The sequence below is a fragment of the Stegodyphus dumicola genome, chromosome X1 (assembly GCF_044657685.1).
Source record: "Stegodyphus dumicola isolate Sdum_Otavi_A_Nest chromosome X1, ASM4465768v1".
NCBI classification, from domain to species: Eukaryota; Metazoa; Arthropoda; class Arachnida; order Araneae; family Eresidae; genus Stegodyphus; species Stegodyphus dumicola.
In genome coordinates this window covers 120,434,398-120,454,743 of record NC_140780.1, presented here as the reverse complement: position 1 = coordinate 120,454,743, position 20,346 = coordinate 120,434,398, and the positions used below count along the sequence as shown (strand labels likewise).

General features: G+C 33.2%; 1 long non-coding RNA gene across 2 annotated transcripts in view; it reads left to right on the top strand.

Annotated features, from left to right (window-relative positions):
* The first annotated feature begins 362 nt into the window (after positions 1-362).
* LOC146993255 (uncharacterized) overlaps positions 363-20,346 on the top strand; it is a 44,624-nt gene continuing 24,640 nt past the window's right edge. For both annotated transcript variants that reach the window (XR_015038523.1, XR_015038522.1), the window contains exons 1-2: positions 363-446; positions 542-712. This is a non-coding gene — a long non-coding RNA (uncharacterized LOC146993255). The remainder of the gene's footprint in view (positions 447-541; positions 713-20,346) is intronic.

Here is a 20,346-nt window from a genome sequence, read left to right as displayed (position 1 = left end):
ATATGTAAGATAAAAATGCGTGTAACTCTGGATAAATTAGCAATAGCCCCTTAGTACCTCTTTTAATTTTGGCGCTTCCGTATTTCTATTCTAAAAATAACAAAAAATATGTAACTTTGAATTATACTTAAAATCTGCCGTAACCCTTATATTCCTCTTTTTACTTTGGGTACTTCCCCTTCTATTCTAAAAATAGTAATAACTTTTTCGAAACTGTCTCATATTTGAAAAATAATTCCACATTATGTCATTTTAACTTTCTGCATTACGTGTATCTCTTAGCCAATCGGATTAACGAAAATTTTACTATAAATAACGCTTCAATCCAATTATGCTCCCTTTTTTGCCCTTCTTTCTTGCTCTAGCTGCCAAGCGCCTCTCGGATCGCAGGTCGGTGAGACGTCGGATTCGGAAACCAAAGGTGACAAGTTTGAAACCCACCAAAGGCAAGTTGCCTAAAAATTACCTTTCTCTATCTTTCCTCACTGTTCATTTATTTCCTTTATATTCCATTTATTGGAAAATGTTCTTCATTTTATAGAGTCTTCCAAATCTGGAATGTTTTGTCTCGTTCATCAAACGTGGATAGGTGCTGACTAATTCAGTTCGCATAACTCATCTTGACATGAGTACTTTCCTCTTTATTAATACGAAAAATTCATCTACGCAACAATATAAATAATATAACTAACAGATGGATAAACTGAACAAGGTATATTTTTAACTCATGGTACTTTGTGACATTTTTTATTATTTATATTTCAATAAGAATTAGTTTTATTAACTTAGAAGTTAAACAACAAAAGTTTATTTTACCTTCATTAATTTTGTGTTAATTTCCATTATGGATCGTTTCATCATGGTACTCGCTCAATCCTGAGGTTTATGCACGTTTTACGGCAAGTGGTGTAGATTTAAAACTATGATGAAATGTTAACCTAGATTCTGAGTAGAATTCTCGTCGCTGTGCTGCTACCTGCCTAAAGAACCGCAGGATAAAATACAAGGTGAACGCTTGACGTTCGTCACAATTGATAAGTGTTGAAAGCTAGTTCTGTGTCTCCGTCCAATCAGACAATATGGTAGCTTCGTATATAGTTTTGTTATAATTGTAAGGCAGGCAATGTACTATAGGTTATTAGGGAGTTGTCATTGAAGAGGAATCAAACTATATGTTTTGTACTACATTTAGTTGTAACGCCATAAGTCGGGCGAAATAAAGTTTTGTGTTAGGTTTCACCTTTTGAATTTTACTTCCTATCCATAGCAATAATTAAAAGAGGTGATAACTCGATAGCCAGTTGTGCTAACTTCTAAAGGTTAGCCGTTAGGTGCATATTTTAAGTAGCTATGCTAAGGAGACACCTTTAAATGTTACAGTTTAATCAATTATTCCTTCATTTTAAGAAAGTACGTTAATAATTTTGAAAATTAAAAATCTCAAGGAAAGCAACAAAAATGTTTAAAAAGTTTCCTTCTCTATCTCACTTAGCTGCAGAATTAGAGCTGAAAATTTTCCAGTTTCTGTTAAAGGACTTTGAAATCGCTTTATTCGATCGCGCATGCCTCCTTAATACAAACAGTTCTAACGTCATCAGTCTGAGACCGTTCATTCCAAAATAAAAGGAATGCATACTGACTTTCCTTACATACTGTGTACCTAATGAATTTCTTGATTTTATACTGAATATAAACAATTTAATATTCTCTTATAACTATATTTATTTATGTTGCTTGAATGCATACACTTCTGTTTTTGCATGATTATTATGAGTTTTATGAATTACATAGATCGGAAAGAATCCAGTTGACCTGTTACATAATTTGCTTTAATTCAACATAGGTCAAACAGTTCCTTTTTTAAATAAATTTCTATCTGAACTCCTTTAGCTCTAGAAGAAATTCTCAGAATTTTCCTTAAGAATAAAGAAATTTTTATCAGAAATTATCGCATCTCCCCCGGTGCGTGTTCTCTTGGTATAAGTGGTTAGAATGTTTAGCTGAGTTCGAAAGTTCATATTTCAAATCCCGGTGAGAATACAGTTAATTTTTCACGTTTCCTGATTCTGGCAATCCCAATACGCAAGAACTTAAGGTCAAATTTTTGAGAGTTTGAAAATACTGTATATTACCTATAGATTTAATGTAGATTTTTAATTTGCCTAGATCAGTGCTAATAAGCATTAATCTACGCAAATTAAAAACTGCATTAAAATAAGCGCATTTTTTATTTTATTAAAAAAACCTATAAAGTTTCCTTACCCCCTTTTTTTAAATTTTTTTAAATTTTATATTAAAATAAAGTACTTTCTTAAAGACACCTGTAAAAGCGATGTTAAAGGGAAAATGTGATAAAAATAGTTTAGTTAATACCAGTTTACATTTACTGAAAATCTACTTCGTCCGGAATTAAATGACATGCAGCAGTAATGAATAAAATTGAATTACTAAGAATTGTATGTTGAATCACATTCTATAGCGTTTGTAGTCTTGATCTGGTAGCATATATTATTCCCTTTCTGAGAGATAATTTATATGCGTATGCATATTTTATAGGTTTAAAAATAAAAATTACATTGAAATGGTCAAAAACTAAATTAAAATTTAACTAAAGATTTTAACAATCATTATTTGTTGAAAATATATAGTGGTTTTTTGAATTTTTTTCTTTATATATATATATATATATATGGAAGCAGACCTTTTTTTCACTTCATAAGCACCGTACTTTTATTACACATATTTCCTATTTATATGTTCAAACATATACAGTTATTTTACAACATACATAATGCATTTTTTTACAATTTAAAGCAGTGCATGAATTAGTGGTGCAGATACATTTCTTTGCAATAAACCTTTTGGATAAAAAGGTCGTTTTATTAAATGTCGTTATAACAGGGAACGTTTTCGATCAGAGAATGTAAACATTTTTTGTATTAAAATTCTAACTAAAATGTTGGTAACTATGCTCTGGACATCACTTACGTGTGTTTAGATACTTATATTACTTTATCAGTTCGCATTTAATACACACAATCAATTTGTAAGATCTATTAAAATTCTATGCAAATAAATCAGATTAATCATAATGCTCTCATTGGGTAGATACATAGTATTTCGTTAAGTGTAATAACGCTTAATTGGAACTGAGGGAATTTACGTGATGAATGGGACAATCGACACTCCGCATCGTTACTCAATTCCAAATTATTCGCTTGAGTGAACTAACCCGATGATCCTTTAAGTCTTTGTTTCGCAGCAATTGTGGGAGAACTAAGTTCAGCTGGCGCCACAACCAATTCGAAAATAGTTGAGTATAAAAGCACGGAAAAGGAAGCGATTTCGATTATGGTTAAACTTATCATTTTTACATCCACATTATGTACTGAGCTCTAAGCTTGTTATAAGAATTAAATAAATAAAAGACTGTCAATTAACATTTTCCTTTATTTGGCTATAATTCGAATATATAATATATTCACTGTAAGTTCAAATAGTTACAGCTCAGATAAAGTTCAAAATAGTCTACAGCTCAGATAAATCAAGCATGAATTATATCAATATTTTATTTTCACAGTTTAAAAACTCCCCTTTGCGGAAAATAAACTCAAATCAGCAGCTTTTATAATATTCAGCTACACAGGTGCCATTACCGGTGCAGCCGCAAAGGGAGGGAAAGACAGATTTTCGAAATAGCAGAAATTGCAAGCGACAGCAAAAATAGCGCAAGTTCTGGGTATATTTTTAATTTTATAAAAACTTTCTTTGGAAGAAGCCCTAAGCAGCTCGTTATCAGTTCCTTCAAAATTATAGATATTAGTGAAGACAACACTAAAGCATTTTTACCGATAACTTTTGAGTTATTATGGTTATTATAACAACCTTTATATTATTATTATTATTTAGAGATCAGATGCTGCATAAAATAAATCTTTAATTGAAACCTGTTTTAGATACTAAGCCAACAAATCCACAAAAAATATCCTTCTTAAGACAGAATGTGCCTCATTACTTTTCCCATAATAAATAATTTATCTACCTCAGAACTTAAATCTAGTTAATAAATGTTGCGTAACTACTTATGGCAGAGTTAAGAAGGTACACCTAGCAAGAAATGAGCGATAGTGTAGCAATATTTTTCTAATTCCATTTCAAGGCGGAAAATAATAAAATAATACCAGAACTCATTAGGTTTGTTTGGTGTATTATTTTCACTAACTGTTTTAAATAAATTTAACCGTTTTATTTGAGTTGTCTAAAAACATTTCAAAAGGCTATTTCATAATTTTCCAGAATCTGCATTATAAATATTACTTTATTACATATACGAAGTAGACAAAAGTGCAAATTCAAAATAAATAAGATAAAATAATAATAATAACGGTAATGAACCGACACCAATAAGCATTTTCAAAAAGAAGTATCCTTCCCCTTTTATTAGTCGACCAACAGTCGTATGGTAAAATCACTGAATACTGGTACTATGACACGGGTTCAAACCTCAATGATCCTGCTGGCTCCATGGAAGTTTTCGCATTTTTTCTTACGTGTTCTATCAATACAAGCCATTTTTCCTTAAAAGAGTCCTCTACGAAGGTATCCTCCTCCCCTCAGGCAGATAACACTTGCATACTTTGTCGTAATTCAGAAAGAAAATCTTTAAGATTCTGCAGTTAAGAATTATATTAACTTTTATAATTAAGAAAAATACTCCAATGTTACGTAAAATACATGCAAAATTTTAAATATTACGTTTTCTTAGAATATTTTGAGTTACATTCTGAACAAAATTAATTATTTACTAATCTTAGACTTTCTAATGTACAAATGAATACTCTCTGTTTTGCAAATGCAAATATTTTGTGTAAAGCCTAACAATTTATAACAAATATCAAGGCTTTAGAAAGTTTCAATATAGATTTTTAGCTTTATTTAGTTGGTACGAAATTCATTTAAAGAAGACAAGCTGTAATGAGGGCAAGCTCACTAGACTATAAATTTTAGCAATAAGCGAGACTTTGAACAAAGCGAAATATGCAGACTCACAGCAAAATGCTATTTTGCTACCAAAAAAAAAATTCTTTCTCTGTATAAAATACATATAAATAAGGTGCAACATATTTAAAATGAAAATAAATAGATTTATTTTGTGCGCCCCTTTTATTATTTTAACCATTTTCAACAAGCATCAGCCAATGGAGTAACTTAACTGTAAAAATTAGAATTTTTAGACTCAAAATTTAGGTTTACCTAATACTGATAAAATAAATAAAAAACAAATATGTACTAGTTTTATAATGAATCAAGTACATGGTTTCGCAAGAAAAACCCACCAGTAGCCAAGTAGATCAGTCCGCTGAACCCTGGTAGTTCATTTCAAGCTTCAAACCCCTGGCAATGGTGTCTGTAGGGATTTTCGCGGTTTACCAGCTGTCTAACATGAATATGACCCAGTTTGTCTTAAAAAGGTCTTTCAAAAAACAGCTCTTCTATCAGACAGATAGTCCTCATGTTCTCCATCAGATAACTTATGTTGAATGCAATGTTAGCTAACATTACCGATCTTTGATTCATTTTCAAACGTAACAACATGTTGATTCTTTGTAAATGTCATTAATATAAGACCTTAGTTCGTTAGAAAGGTGCTTCACCGTTAACATAAATAAGGGCTTCATTCATTATCAAGAGGTATATCTGGTAGGAAACTGAGTACAATAATAAACGCTCAAAATAGAAATAACTTAAACTGAAATTAATGTTCATAAAAAAGGAAGATCACTAACTTCAGATCCCCTACGGTAACTTTAGGAACTGCCATTATAATAAAGATTGCTGAAGAAGGAACTTCATTCCCCTACATTCTTTAGAGTTTCTATTCCCAAATATTTTTTTAGGATAGACGAAAAGGAGAGTTTCAATGCATTTACAGTAGCAGTACGAAGCCATCAACTTTTTTCCAAAATCCGATTTTAGACTCATGTTTAGATGCTTCGACAAATTCCAATATCGAATTGTATATAAACCCACGTTTTTAGATGTTCATACATATGTTGTAAATACTTCAAAAGTAATAAGAAGGAGAAAAAAGAGTGAAGAAGCGTAACTTTGCCTTTCTGGATTTTTCTTTTGTTGTTGCCAACTCTTTTTAATTAAATTCTAGGTTTTATTTCCTACGCAATCGCGTGCAAGAATAAATTTCTGGTTTATATTATTACGTTTTGTCTAGAGCCTTCCAAATGATCATGGAAAATCATCAGTAAAATATGTACACTGCGGGAAAAAAAAGGGGGGGTAGGGGACAGTTCCTTATCTCCCGTTCTATTGGGCCGATTAACAAACTTCAAATTGCTTTTTTCATGTCTCGAAAGTGAGACTTAGGATTATATGTTAGATTTATATATAACATTGTTCTAACATAGGTATTTTGTCACAAGAAAATTGTAAAATTTGTACAATTTGGAGCGAAATTTACGGAGAAATTCAAAAATTTATCTTGGCGAAATTTTTTCAGTTTGCGCTTGGTAGTTTGGCGTAATTTGAGTCGTAGAATCGAAATATGGAAAAAATTGGTATGTTATTTCAGAAAAATTCCGAATTTGTGTCAAAATATCTATATTAGAACGACACGATATATAAATCTAATACATATCCTAAGTCGTGCTTTCGAAACATAAAAAACGCAAGTTGAATTTCGTCAATCGGCCCAGTTAGAACGAGAGATATAGAACTATTCCCCCCCCCCTTTTTTTCGCAGTGTATTTATTCTTTTTAAACAAGCCTTTCTGCAACTAATAACTTAAAAATAAATTTAGCAGAATAAATGACTTCTTTCCCGAAATTTTATAAGCGTTCTTATAAAAAGACTCAAATGTGGGCAACAGTTGCAACTAAGGTTTGGATAAAAATTCAGAATCCTTTCATCAGATATAGGAATGCTTACAAACGAAAGCAGAATTTTCACGCAAAATAAAGCAGCAATTAATTATAGAATAAGGAAATTAGAATATTTTTAAAACATTCTAATTCATTCTCTCATTACATTACCTGCTTACTAAACATTTACATTTCTGAAAATTTCTCAAGCTACTTCATGCCCAAGTTTTAAAATTATCTTTGTTTCTGGAACACAAGGAATGCATATGCAACGATGCTCAAATGAGAGTATATTTAACTTAAAATAAAACATAATATTCTCATATTGTTTTCAAATCATTATTAATTCACTGGTCCTCTTTGACAAAAATAAATTCTTCCACAAAATAAATATATCTACTAAACTTGACTTTCCGTTTAAAAACAATTTAACTTTGCTTCCCTTCAAAAATATTTAAAATTCTCACTTCAATTAGCATGTCATTGAAAATATGTCTATAATTTTTTGATTGAATATTGAAAAGCTAAGCGATTTGGCATGAATTCTGATAAATTTTTAACGTTTTCAGTATCAAAGAATTCATTTCATTCATCAAAATAATAAGGACTATCGATTATAAATTAACTTATACTTCAAAAATCTTTGTTTACTTAAAAGATTGTAATTTACGAAATGCAAATCTTATCGTTGATAGACAGATGAGGAAACATTTCGTGGTATTTTATCGATCGATTCGTAGAGAATGGAACTCTTCCTACAGTTAGCCAAACATAAAATTTTACGTCCAACGTTATCCCCGAATATTAGCCGACAATGCTTGAGCGATATAAATAAGCCAGATTTCCATGTTCTGTCTTTTGTTTCTACAACACAATATATATTTAAATTCTGTTATATGAATGTCCGAAATCGTTTGGTATTGTTAAATTTTGATAATTTGTTCGTTATTGTTTAATTTGAACTATTAAAATTTATAATTGTAATTGTTTAATTCTTTGTTAATGTTACTTGTTTGTTATTTTCCCACCAACCCTTTTACCCCAACTAAGTCACAACTTCTATTTAATTTGGAAACTTTCATGTTTATAAAAATCGTGCAGCTAATTTTTTAATATACCAGTAATTTATCGTAATTTTTATGAATTACTTAGAATGGTTTCGATATTAAAAACAGAAAACTTTTACACTTCCTATTCCACCATTTCTTCAGACCATGTATAGTGAATTTTGCTTGTGATATTTCTTATTTAGTGAGTAAATTTTCATAATCATCGTTGCGTATTAATTTAATAAAACAAAGTAGTTGGAAAAGTAAGTGTAATTCAAATCTTTTTAAGACTTTTATCAATTTAATACTTTACAGTGATAATGGAAAGTAATTCTGGTATTTAGGTATTTCGGCTGGAAAATTTGGCTTCTGTTCACTATAAAAAGCTAGCGGAGATCCCGCAAAATCGCGGCAGTCATTCCGAAGGAATTTAAAAGGAACAAATGGCTCTTTATTTTTGTTAGCAAAGTTGGCTCCACGGTTGCACTGAGCCGCGGAATTAGTCAGCAGTAAAGTATTATAGAGACTCAGGGCTGCAGAAAGTAGGAGCCATAAAACTTGCACCAAGCGACAAAACACCTAGCCCGGGACTTATTATATTTAGATAATTAATGATGATCATTCTTTATTTGGATACATAATGAGCAGATCCAAACTACTGAAACAGCATATTAAATTCAATAAACTTATTATCTAACCAAAAAATTCATTACATCTTAAGCCTTTCATTCCAGCGACCAAAAATCTCTAATGGTATTTAAAATAGTCATCTTCTTTGTGAGACTAGTGCCCCATATATTCATGTAAATGTGAATCAAACGAGAAAGGCCTTCCAAATACGAATTCTCAATTTTCCTGAAAGAATATATTAAAACCTAATAATCTGGAAATACATAACAGTAAAAAACATTAACTGCTGATATTATATAGATGGGCAGTTGAAAAGTTGTAAAAGGTAAAGCGATTTAATAGTACAGCAGTATTTAGCAACTTTCAAACTTTCAAAATTCAGGTTCGAACATTTGGAAAATAGCCAAGCTGATCGATTCATGCAACGAAAGTATAATATAATGAAAATGGAGGTACAAAAAGAGAAGCAAAAATATTTTGGCTGTCAATACACGTAAACTTAATAGGTTTAATAGAACTAATGGAAATTTAATCCTTGAAAAATTAGGTCAGACTACAGGAAATTCTAGAATTCTATTTACTGTAGAAAGATGCTTCATAGTTTAGTCATTTTAACGCGATAAAAAGCACTGCTACTTTACGTAGCAATAAATACGCCGATTACAGAATGAATTGGAAGCTCAAATTAATTGTAGTAAGGTAACTATCAAAGCCGTAATCTTTTTTACACAAATTGCGATTAAAGAACTGAATTGTATTTCAGAAACGCAAGACCGCCGGTGGTTGAGAGGTAAATCTGTTAGACACTGCTAGCTCGAAGTTTAAAATCACCGTGTTTTTCTTCATAGGTAACGTGAATGCTAGTCATTTTCTTTATAAAGACTTTTCTTGGAACGTACCGACTATTTTCCTAAAAAAGACCTAAAGTCTTCTCTTTCTTGGAAAACAAAAATGATATAAATTTTCCTCTACTTAATATCCTTTTGAACACATTGCAAGATACGTTTTGATTTTTTTTTAATCACCTCTTGTAATACGCTTTAATTTTACTGCTAGGTAAAATTATATTTTAGGGTACCCCTTGGCGAAACTTGGCGATTTTTGGTGGTACATGGATACCGAGTTTGTGCAATTCTTTGACTTGTTATTTTAGCTGCTTGCGTAGCGGCGATTTAAGACAAAGAATTGCACAAACTCGGTAATGTACACGTCGACTTATTTTCAATTTTAAAAAAAATCTCAGAATTGCACAAAAAGGGCATTGCGCACTCCCTTGACTTTATCCATGTACACATCAACCTATTTTCACTTAAAAAACATCAGAGAATTGCACAAACTAGGCTAAATCGCAGCTATACAAAGGCAAAATAACAAGACAAAGAATTACACAAACTCGGTATCCATGTACACTATTTTCACTTAAAAAAAAAAAAAAAAAAAAAAAAAAAAAAAAAAAAAAAACATAATTGCACAAAAATGGCATTGCGCAATCCCTTGAGTTTGTCTATGTACACATCGATATATTTTCATTTAAAAAGTCAAAGGAGCACCCAATTTTACAGTAAAGGAAAACAAAAAATACATAATCTCAATAAACTACATTTTAAACCAAATAATAAAATAACATAAAAAAGGAAAAAAACCTGTTATGCATTTAAGCACTACACAAAGCAAATATCCACTTACATTACTTAGCAATTTGTCCGTCTTCAGTCTGTGGCACACAAAATTTCTTAACAGCATCCAAAAACTTTCCAAAATTATCTGAACTAGAATCCATATATCGGCGTCCCCACATAAATTCACAAAAATAAGAGTAAAAAATATACTATGTAGTTTCGGCCTACCAGGAAAATGATTACTAAATAAACCTTCATTTACACACCAGTTAATGCACTTTTCTCCTTCGTTCCAAATCGTAGAGAAACTTGAAATTAATCTTACTTCATTCAGCCATTGTACCGTCTAAACAATGAAACAAGCAATTTACTTCCTAAGCAACACACATCACAAAAGCCCTTCCAAAACATCCCGTGATTCAAAATTTCCCGGAATAATGCAAACGATTACATCATAATAGGGTTTCCATAACAATCAACTACTTAGGTTACCATAAATGATACAACAACTTGGCGATAAACGAAACAACTTCGCGATAAATGAAACAACAACTTCGCGATTATACAAGAGTTACCCTAAAGTCAACTCTAACCTACTGCTTTATTCATAATATTTTTGTGAAACATGATTGAGTCTCCGAGCGTTCCTCTCCCCCCCCCAATCATGATTTCACGAAACAGCTCTTAATTCACTTCCAAATGTGTCATCTAATTCATTTTCAAAGTCAGTCTCTTCAGCTGATGAGGCAAGAATTTTTCCTATTTATTCGTGGACCGTAATTTCCCTTGAATTTTTATGTTCTTTTAAAATCTTGGACGTTAGATTTTTTAGTTTAATGTCCTCTTGGATAAAGTATGTTAATTTCAAATGTCAAGCAAGGAGTTAATGATAAGATGTTGTCCCAGCTGTGGCTAATTAAGGTCATCTAAGAAGCAGATGTTCCAAGATGGCTTCGCGCAAATCGTTATGATCTTCCCTTTTTATCCTTAAACCCCATTATATTTCGAACCTTACGCGAAATGGAGCTAGATTAAACACCGATAACTCTCAATAATAGAATAAATGTAAAGCAAAACTTTATACAGGTCGAAAATCTAATTAACTAATTAATTAAGTTATCTTTTTACTACAAATTTTTATAATATTAGTTTCCTCAAATATTTAGTTCTGAGTTAAAAATTGCCATAATTTACAGCATAGTTACTAGGACATTTGTTCGAAGCCCATAGTTCGATTTAAAATGTTTTATTCCGTTATATAAATAGATCTATTATATTGTATATTTATTATATATTCAATACACACTGTCAAACCCATTTAATAAAACATGTTTATGGAACAATTCGTTTTCGAATCAGTGCAGTGAACCTTCTTCTAGTGATATGTTCCCAAGTAACTAATGATTCTTAAATCATAAACAGATATCAGTATTAAAAGGATCGGTACAGAATGATCACCATTACAAGAGACCAAAATCATCTGGAACAGTGGGTGTTAAAGAGTATTTAATGGTTAAATGCAACATTCAAATGTTTTACTGCCATGCATTTTAACAGCATCTGGATTTTTTTAAATAACTCTTGGAAGTATTTTTATAGCCTTCCTTTGAACGAAATATTTCGCAAAACATTATTTCTACCCATTTGATTCTCTAAAGTGCATATGCTGCTAACATTACACTCGTACTAAAAAAATAAGCAACAAGCACTAAAAGAAAAGGTACGAATTTAAAAGGGGAAATTAAAATATGCAATTTACATATGAGCTAGGGGTTCCATCGCCGAATGCATACAAGCAGCCAAAATTAGCATTAAGCGCAGTCTCACAGTCACACTACAACGCCTTATAATGGGTTATGTCGGATCTAAGCGTCAGTTCGCAAGCAACGATGGTTCCATCTAATCCAAGAGAGCCAAAGTAATAAGAATAAGCCGAAGACACCATTTGTATGATGAAATTCGTTGGAGGGCTGTCGGAACGTTGCAAGCTAGTGCAAGACAATCGCTGTTGTGAGAAAGCTGAATGGGCATCGTAATGCCATCAACAGGCTATGGAATAGTTACCAAACGGATCAAAACCTGTAGAAGACATGTTTCTGGAAGCCAGAAGATAATTACAATAGTAGACGAATGCTTCCTGTTGCTAGGTACAAGACGCCGTAAATCACTAACAGCACGATAGCTGGCATCGCATCTCTTTTCTGTTGCAGAACGGCCCATATCTCGCCAAAATCTATCGCGTTGGTAGATGCACGAAAGTGGACTGTACGCTCGACGCATGTCATGTGTATTGTCACTATCGTATGATAGAGAGCGGCTGAACTGACAGTTGGACACCAAAGCAGTGCTGTCCCGTACTTCTTACGGGTGAATTTCGTTTTAACATCCAGAATGACTCGCGAAGGGCAACGATATGGCGAGAGCCAGGGACACGCTATCGGGGCCAAACCGACGCGATATTTAGGGATGACAATGCCCACCCGCATACACCTTGAATAGTGTGGAGTTATTTGGAGAGTGAAACCATTCCATATCAGCCGTAGCCTAGTAGATCACTGGACCTGAATCCCATACAGCATGTTTGGGACATGTTGACATACAACGGATAGCAGGTCGTAGTGTGCCACCAGGCGTCCTCTCGAGCTCCTACATGCAAAAATACAGGAATGGGCGCTACTGCCACAGTAAGCGATCAACGACACTATTGCCAGCTTGCGTTGTCAAGTAAGCATTTCAGCCCATATCTCTTATTAGCATAATGTTTCCATTGAACATTTTTCTGACCCATTTGGTCTTTCGTAATGTGATGGTCGTAATGCATGTATTTTTGTATGTCTTTACTTTATTGTTTGGTGGTCTAGTCATGCCACACCAACTTCTTAGATCAATTTCACGCATATCCATTAAATAGTTTTTGTTTTACTCTGTGTTTTGCTTTTGTTGCTTATTTTTTAACAGAAGTGTTATTCTAATGTGTTACATTTAAGTGGCTGATGGCTTTATATCTTACATTTTATGAAAATTACAGTATGCAGAATTTAAATCAATTGAAATAAAAGACACTTTTAACCTTTCTCTCACTTGAAATTTATGAATATTATTGAAAATGAACTGTACATTTACATTGCTCGTAGGAATTAAAGAATAGTCTGAAAAATATACTCACTGATTTAAATTTTCCGCTTAATGCCCAAAGATGTAATTATTTATGTTAGTGCCACTGAACGCAGAATTGGACATCTACGCACAAATTAGAGCATTAATTATCAGAATAACGCGACTGACAATGACACATGTTTGCATTCAGGTGTGTTCCTTATTTAAAATAAATTTTACTTCTGAGGGTGATCTGTATTCATTAATTATCACTCAAAAGCATAATTTAATCTAAGTGAAGCAAAAGTGGCAATCAATTACTAGATTTCAGGGATGGAAAACGCAAATGGAGGTCGCTAAGATAAGAATATCATTTAATGTGCCATATCAAGAACTTGGAAGAGCTTTTTTAACAGTGAATCAGTAAGAAGACGTCTTTAGTCAAGGATGGATAGTAATAACAACTGCATCTAAAGACCATTTTCTGTTAACGTCGGCTCAAAGAAACTGTGAAGCTACTATAAGAGCACTCGTGTTAGACTTTAAGCTGCCATAGGAGCTCGAATAAGCCGTTCTACTGCTGCATGAAGGTTTCATGAGGTTGAACTTTATGTGAGCAAAGCAATGATTTGTATTCCACTCGATTCTTATTCTAAATGGCCCGTTTAAGTTGATGCCACCACAATGTTCAGTTGAGCCAAGAGGAATAGGCCGTTTATTATTTAGTGACCAGGCCAAATATAGCTTGCACTGGCATTCTAGATACGATTTGCAAGACGGAGTAAACAACATGCAACTTGCCTTTCCTTGTTCATGAAAGATTCCATTTTCACAAAAATGGTTGTTATGGTTTGGGTTGGAATCACCGAGCTGCTAATCTTTGATGGAGGTTTCTGTAACAGGTCGCAAATATATGCTAGAGGTTTTGAACTCCCATGTAAGACTATTTATTGTTGCTGTTGGCTCAGATTTCTTGCTAAAGGCCGGCTGAGTAAAGATTTGAACCCGACTGAGCCTCGGGCTCCCGAAATGCAGTGCGCCAAATAACTCTCCTCTGGGATCTGAAAAAAGGGTACTTTGGAAAGCGTGATGTCCACATAGTTTGATCGACAGCTTGGTAAATTCTATGAAATTAGGATGTGATGTTAGCATTTCTGTCAGAGGTTTAAGATTTAAAAAATTGTACAATTAATGTATACAGATTTTAAGTAGTATCGAAGAAACTCAAGGTAAGCCCAGCCCAAAATTTCCTTGAATTCGAATTCCGAAGGATTCCGTTATCTCCCAAATTTCTAAATTCCTTCAAATAAGAACAAAACAACAAAGAAAAAGAGAGAAATAAACTTTTACTTAATATTATAAATGTTAAATAATGTAAAATTTGAAATCTGCGTTTTAAGTGGGGCGCATAATTAAACTTTCGAATCTTCAGATTCGTTTTCTGTAGCTAAATCGATGATTATCTATATCCAGAATTATCGAGATGATTCTTTAGAGAGATTTTCTTATAGTTTCAAGAACTAATGAGAAAGCGCATAACACCAATTACTTAAAATCTCGATGAATTTCGCTAGATGCCATACAACTGCATAACAGTCAGGACCGTAACGAGATGATACTGATAACTGAGATACCTCCGAAACTACAGCATTTACATTCTTTTTTAATGAACGTTTGTTTCTTCTGGACATCAATAAAACTGATCTTTCTAAAGTTTAGAGTTAATACGTGAAAGGATTTCTAAAATCAAGATTCGAAAGAAAGAAATAGATCTAATATTCGAGTTATAGAATTTCAAAACTTTTCGAAGTGTTATGACATTTTAGGATTCTAGAATTCGTTCATAGAAAAAACAAAATGTAACTGATAGTCCAGTTGACATCTGATAAATTAATACAATCGGTTAAAGTTAGGTTTGTTATCTCAGTATGTCGGTCTGCGTATTAATTATAAAGGGAAAAACTAAATTATATTTTATACAAAACCCTGCGAACATTTTACACTTTATCTTAAAATAATTTTCCTTTTCGACCACAGAGCACACAATTTAACCACAGTGCACGCTGTCTCTTATCACTTATTTTACTTGTTCTGGAGAAATAGGCATGAGATAAAACTTTAAAAATCGCTAAAAATTAGTGCTGAAATCACTAAAATTAGTACTTTACTTCACTCGTATGAAAATATTCTTTCCTTATCGCACGTAAAAAACGTTACGCCGTCTCTGAATTTCAGTTACTCCTACTAAAAACAATCGACAGTTATAAATGAGATAGCGAGAAAGGGAATCAAAAGAAAATGTTTGACTGTCTATTAAAAAAAAAAGAGTTATATTTACTTGCATCATTCAATAATTTTAAATTTATATAAAGAACATATTTTCGTGAACATAGAGTAAGAGAAATAAGAATTATTTATTTATACTGCAGTATTGTGTGGCCCCAACTTGTCAGCAACTGTGGTAGTGACTGCTATGAACTGTAAATTTACACAAACACGTAAGAAGGGTTTAAAGCCCTTTTCATTCCACTTTAGAAATAACAGCTGCGTTCACTTGATGCTCACAAACTACGCCGACCCGGCGGTTTAACAAAAACAGAAATGTGAAACTAAAAATTAATGACAGGATGAATAAACAACTAGATCACTACCTACGAGGCTCTGAAATCGTAACTAACATAACCGCGTTTTAAAATACAGCTGAGATTCAGCGAGCTTACTGATTAAGCAGTTGAAAGATTCAGCGAACTGCCAAGATAGGCACACAGACCGAAACGCGCGGGTCTTAAATTTCTACCTAGCAAACTTCACGTTCGCGATTCAAGAAGCACACTTACAAACTCGTTTCCCTTCTATTTAAACTCAACTTACTTCTGCTAAAATTTGAATATACTGCGCGTTCTACTACAATTTACATACTCTGGCATTGGCAATTCTAGGGCAAAGTAAAGACTTGACAGGAAAGATAGCTTAAACTTAAAATAAATGTTAGTTAAAATAAATATAAACCCTACATTTGCCGCTGCCAGAATTTGGTAAACTTGGAAGCAGGTCCTAGAAATGACCTGTTAAAAAGTTTCCATATTCTGACCTAAGACTCAAGAGCCCCGTTTACATAAGACAAACTTTTGCCTAAAACATTTACAATCGTTTCTGTAGATAGTTAAGATACAATATCTTCTTACAGGATCCTTTCTGCTGTTTGGTCTTCATCAATCAATCTTTTTCTCTTCCTTCCAGCATCTGGAAAGAATAAGTATCAGTATATTCCAAATACATTATGATTTAACACTTTCTTAAAACTCGATAAAGTTTTCGTTTTCGATCCTTTTCTTTTCCTTAATTAACTGCTTACATTCACATAAATTCAAATATTCAAACATGAATTTAACTTTACCCTGGTCCTCCACCATGTCTGGTGTCAAACGGGAATCTTCGTGTTTTTGTATTACAGCACTTTCCCTAACCACAATGATTTGTTAGAATTCAAACGACCAAATATAACACACCTTAATCCAACATACTGAAACTCGATGAGCTATGTTTAACATTCTTAAATTCAAGTGTAGGTAGAGAACCCTAAAAAACACATTTATTTTAATTTTCCCCCTCATTCATTTTTAGACATGCAGGCTTTCGCTCTAAAGCATGATTTTATCTACTGTTTAATACTTAGATTTGAACTCGTTTCTTTTGAGCATTTACTTTTAGCATCTAAAATTTTATGCTTCTAGACTAAATTCTACTAACTTGACGTAACTTTCAAGTATTTACCTATATTTACAAAATTCTAATATATATGATTTTTACAATTTACCATAAAATGAATAAGAGAAAATAAAAATTTACTTCACGCTTTCTTCGCCAAGCTGGCGGCACTGAAACTAAATTTTACATTAATACAAGAATACGAAGTTATTTTACTTTCGGCCAAATTTTGGCTTTAACATAACAGAACCAGTTTTTCGACCAACACGAACTGCTTGCTCTTATATTTTAAAAGAAGATAATGCACTTAAAGAAAATAATGCTTTTGCCTTAGCTAAATAAAGTAAAACAAAATTAAGTCTCAACCGAGACAAATTGACTTCCGTCAACACATAGAACTTCATATTTACGCATAACATTTCAGAACAAAAGAAAAATTTATAGAAGATTTTAACTTATCTTTGACTTTTCGATGCTTGGAACTCCGACATCCTCTTCTGGCAGAATTGATCCCAAGTTACAAAATTCATGGAAGTTAATCTCCTCTTTTGGTTTCTTCGAGTTTCCTCCATGGTGACTTTCCTTTTTCGCCCTCTGTACGCCGGCCTCTTAGGGTGGTAGTCTTCGAGTCCCTGTCTTTTCCGTTTGGCCCCTGGACGGCTGGTCTTGGCGGCCTCCGGTCTATCTGGCCCTGGAAGTGGTTTCCTCGACGCAGATTTTCTACTGTGGAAAGTTGTACCTGGTCTTTTCCTGTTTACCAAAGATTCTTTACGAGGCTCTGTTGATTTCCTGCATTTCTTGAATGCTGGAGTCTGACCATTTTCCTTCCTTCTTTTCGGAGCCCTAGAATGACTTGTAGAAGGGCTAGGTTCCTCTTCTGCTCTCTGCTTCTTGGGTGGTGGAGCGGGCGGCGTTAATTCTGGAATTTCCACTTCTTTTGCGCTTGAGTCCTGCAAGAAACTTTTAAGAATTTCGAAATCATTTTGATTATAATATTTTTTCACCTGGTCGGGACTTGTTTTACAAGTTTCCCCTCTCTCGTTCTTAAGGTACAATACGACTCCCTTGATTTCCTGTATTACATAGGGGCCTTCAAACTTCGGAGCCAATTTTGCTGTGAAATTATCTGGGGCACTTGATAAAGAAAATTTCCGCTTTATCATTTTATCCCCTACTTTAAAATCTGCTTCACGGCGTTTTCGATCATAGTAAAGTTTCTGTCTATTTCTTGCCGTATCCGAACTTTTAACCACCTGATCAATAAGTTTCTGTATATCTTTTTGTTTAAATTCTTCTTCCCTTTGTTGCACAAAGACTAATTTATCTAGTGGCGTAATTAACTTACGTCCTAAAACTAATTCTGCTGGAGTTTTCCAGTAGTATCATGATTTGCTGTTCTTAAAGCATAAGCTAACTCATTTATGTAGCCATCCCAGCGCTTGTGATGTGTGCTAACATAGCTTCGAATTATTTTTACAATATATTTTTAACTCTTTCTGCGATGTTTGCCTGTGGTCTATACGGAACCATTTTGATATAGCGTATGCCATTTGGCTAACGAATTGTTTAACGTTATCGCTAATGACTTTTATCGGTGCACCGTATTTTAAAATGTACCTGTGTAAGAATGCATCTGCAACTGTTTCGGCTGACGCACGTTTAAGTGCAACAATTTCTGTCCACTTTGAAAAATTATCTACAGTTACTAAAAGAAAACGATTTTTAAGACACAATAACACGCCGAATAAATACTAATTCAGAAATCAAACAACAAAAATCAGCGTTATATTTACAAAGTTTTCACAGGACTAGTTTCGATGGTTTTACCGAACCACCATCTTCAGCTGCAAAACCGCAAATGAACAAGATAGGAAATAATGATTAGATAAGATAAGAAAGCCTGGACAAGAATAAGCAAGTGGCGCCATCTGTTGGTAAAACCAGAACTAAAACATAATTTCTTTAAAGGCCGAAGGCAAATTTGGATTGGAATTAGGATCGTTAACTAGAACAGAAAGATTTTTATGAATGTGAAATGCCTCTAGAAAATCCAGTTCTCCAATGGAAGATGTTTTTTGAATAATTTTGGCAGCAGAAAAACTGAAAGTGTGGTTTTCGGATCAACAATGTTGAGCAACAGAAGACTTCTGTGTTTCCTTTTTTCTAACATATGCCTCATGTTCCTTGACGCGAAATTTTAAGGCTCTCTTAGTTTGGCCAATGTAAATTAAACCACACTGGCAAGGAATCCTATAAATACCCCAGGAATTCATATCCGGAATGGGGTCCTTGAGTATGGAACTCGGAATTTTATTGATGGGAGAATAAACAACCCGAAAGTTAAATTTCTGCAAAATATGTGCAACTTTATAGCTAATTGATGGAAAGAAGGGAACGACAACAGAATTTTTATAATCTCCTAAAACAAGATTGTGCCTTTTAGTGTGTTGAGATGAGAATTTTTTAACTGCTTGATTAATAATGTTGGGTGGAAAGCCCCTGTCAATAGCTGTTGCTTTTAAATACTTTAGTTCTTCATCAAGGGCTAGTTTGGAGGAGCAAACTTGAAGAGCACGGAAAACATAGGAATAAAATGAAGCTAACTTTTGTTTAGTCGGATGACATGATTTAAAGTGTGGTGGAAGGCAAACCGATGAAGGTTTACGGTAAACCGTAGTACTGAAGTTGGATGTGTTACGTGTGACCAGAATGTCGAGAAACGGAAGAGAATTGCAAGTCTCAAGTTCAAAAGTGAACTGAATAGCAGGATCAATAGAATTCATTGTTGAAAGAACTTTATTTAAATCATCTTTATTACCTTCAAACAGAGTAAAAGTATCGTCTACGTAGCGGAACCATGCCGGGAAGTTTAAAGTTTCAAACAATTTTGATTCATAATAATGCATGTAGATATCAGCCAGGATGGGACTGAGGGGGCTTCCCATGGCTAATCCCTCAGTTTGCTTGTAATATTTATTTTGGAAAACAAAATGTGTTTGTTTCAAACAGAGTTGAGTGAGAGAAATTAGCTCATCAATTTCGATGCAAGAGAAATGAAATTCGCGAAGTCTGGTTTCTAGACATTATAATGCACCCTCCACTGGGACATTGGTGAATAATGATTTTACATCAAAAGAAACCATGAGTAAATTACTAGGAGAAATGTTTTTAACTTTTTTTACAAACTCTATTGAAATTTTTATGGTGTAAATGTTATTGTCTAATAGAGTTGAAAATCTAGAAACTAAATATTTAGCTAATGGATACGAGGCAGTACCTAAATTTGATACAATAGGGCGGAAAGGAATACCACTTTTTTGAATTTTGGGAAAAGCATATAATCTGGCACAATTCGCAACAGATGGGAT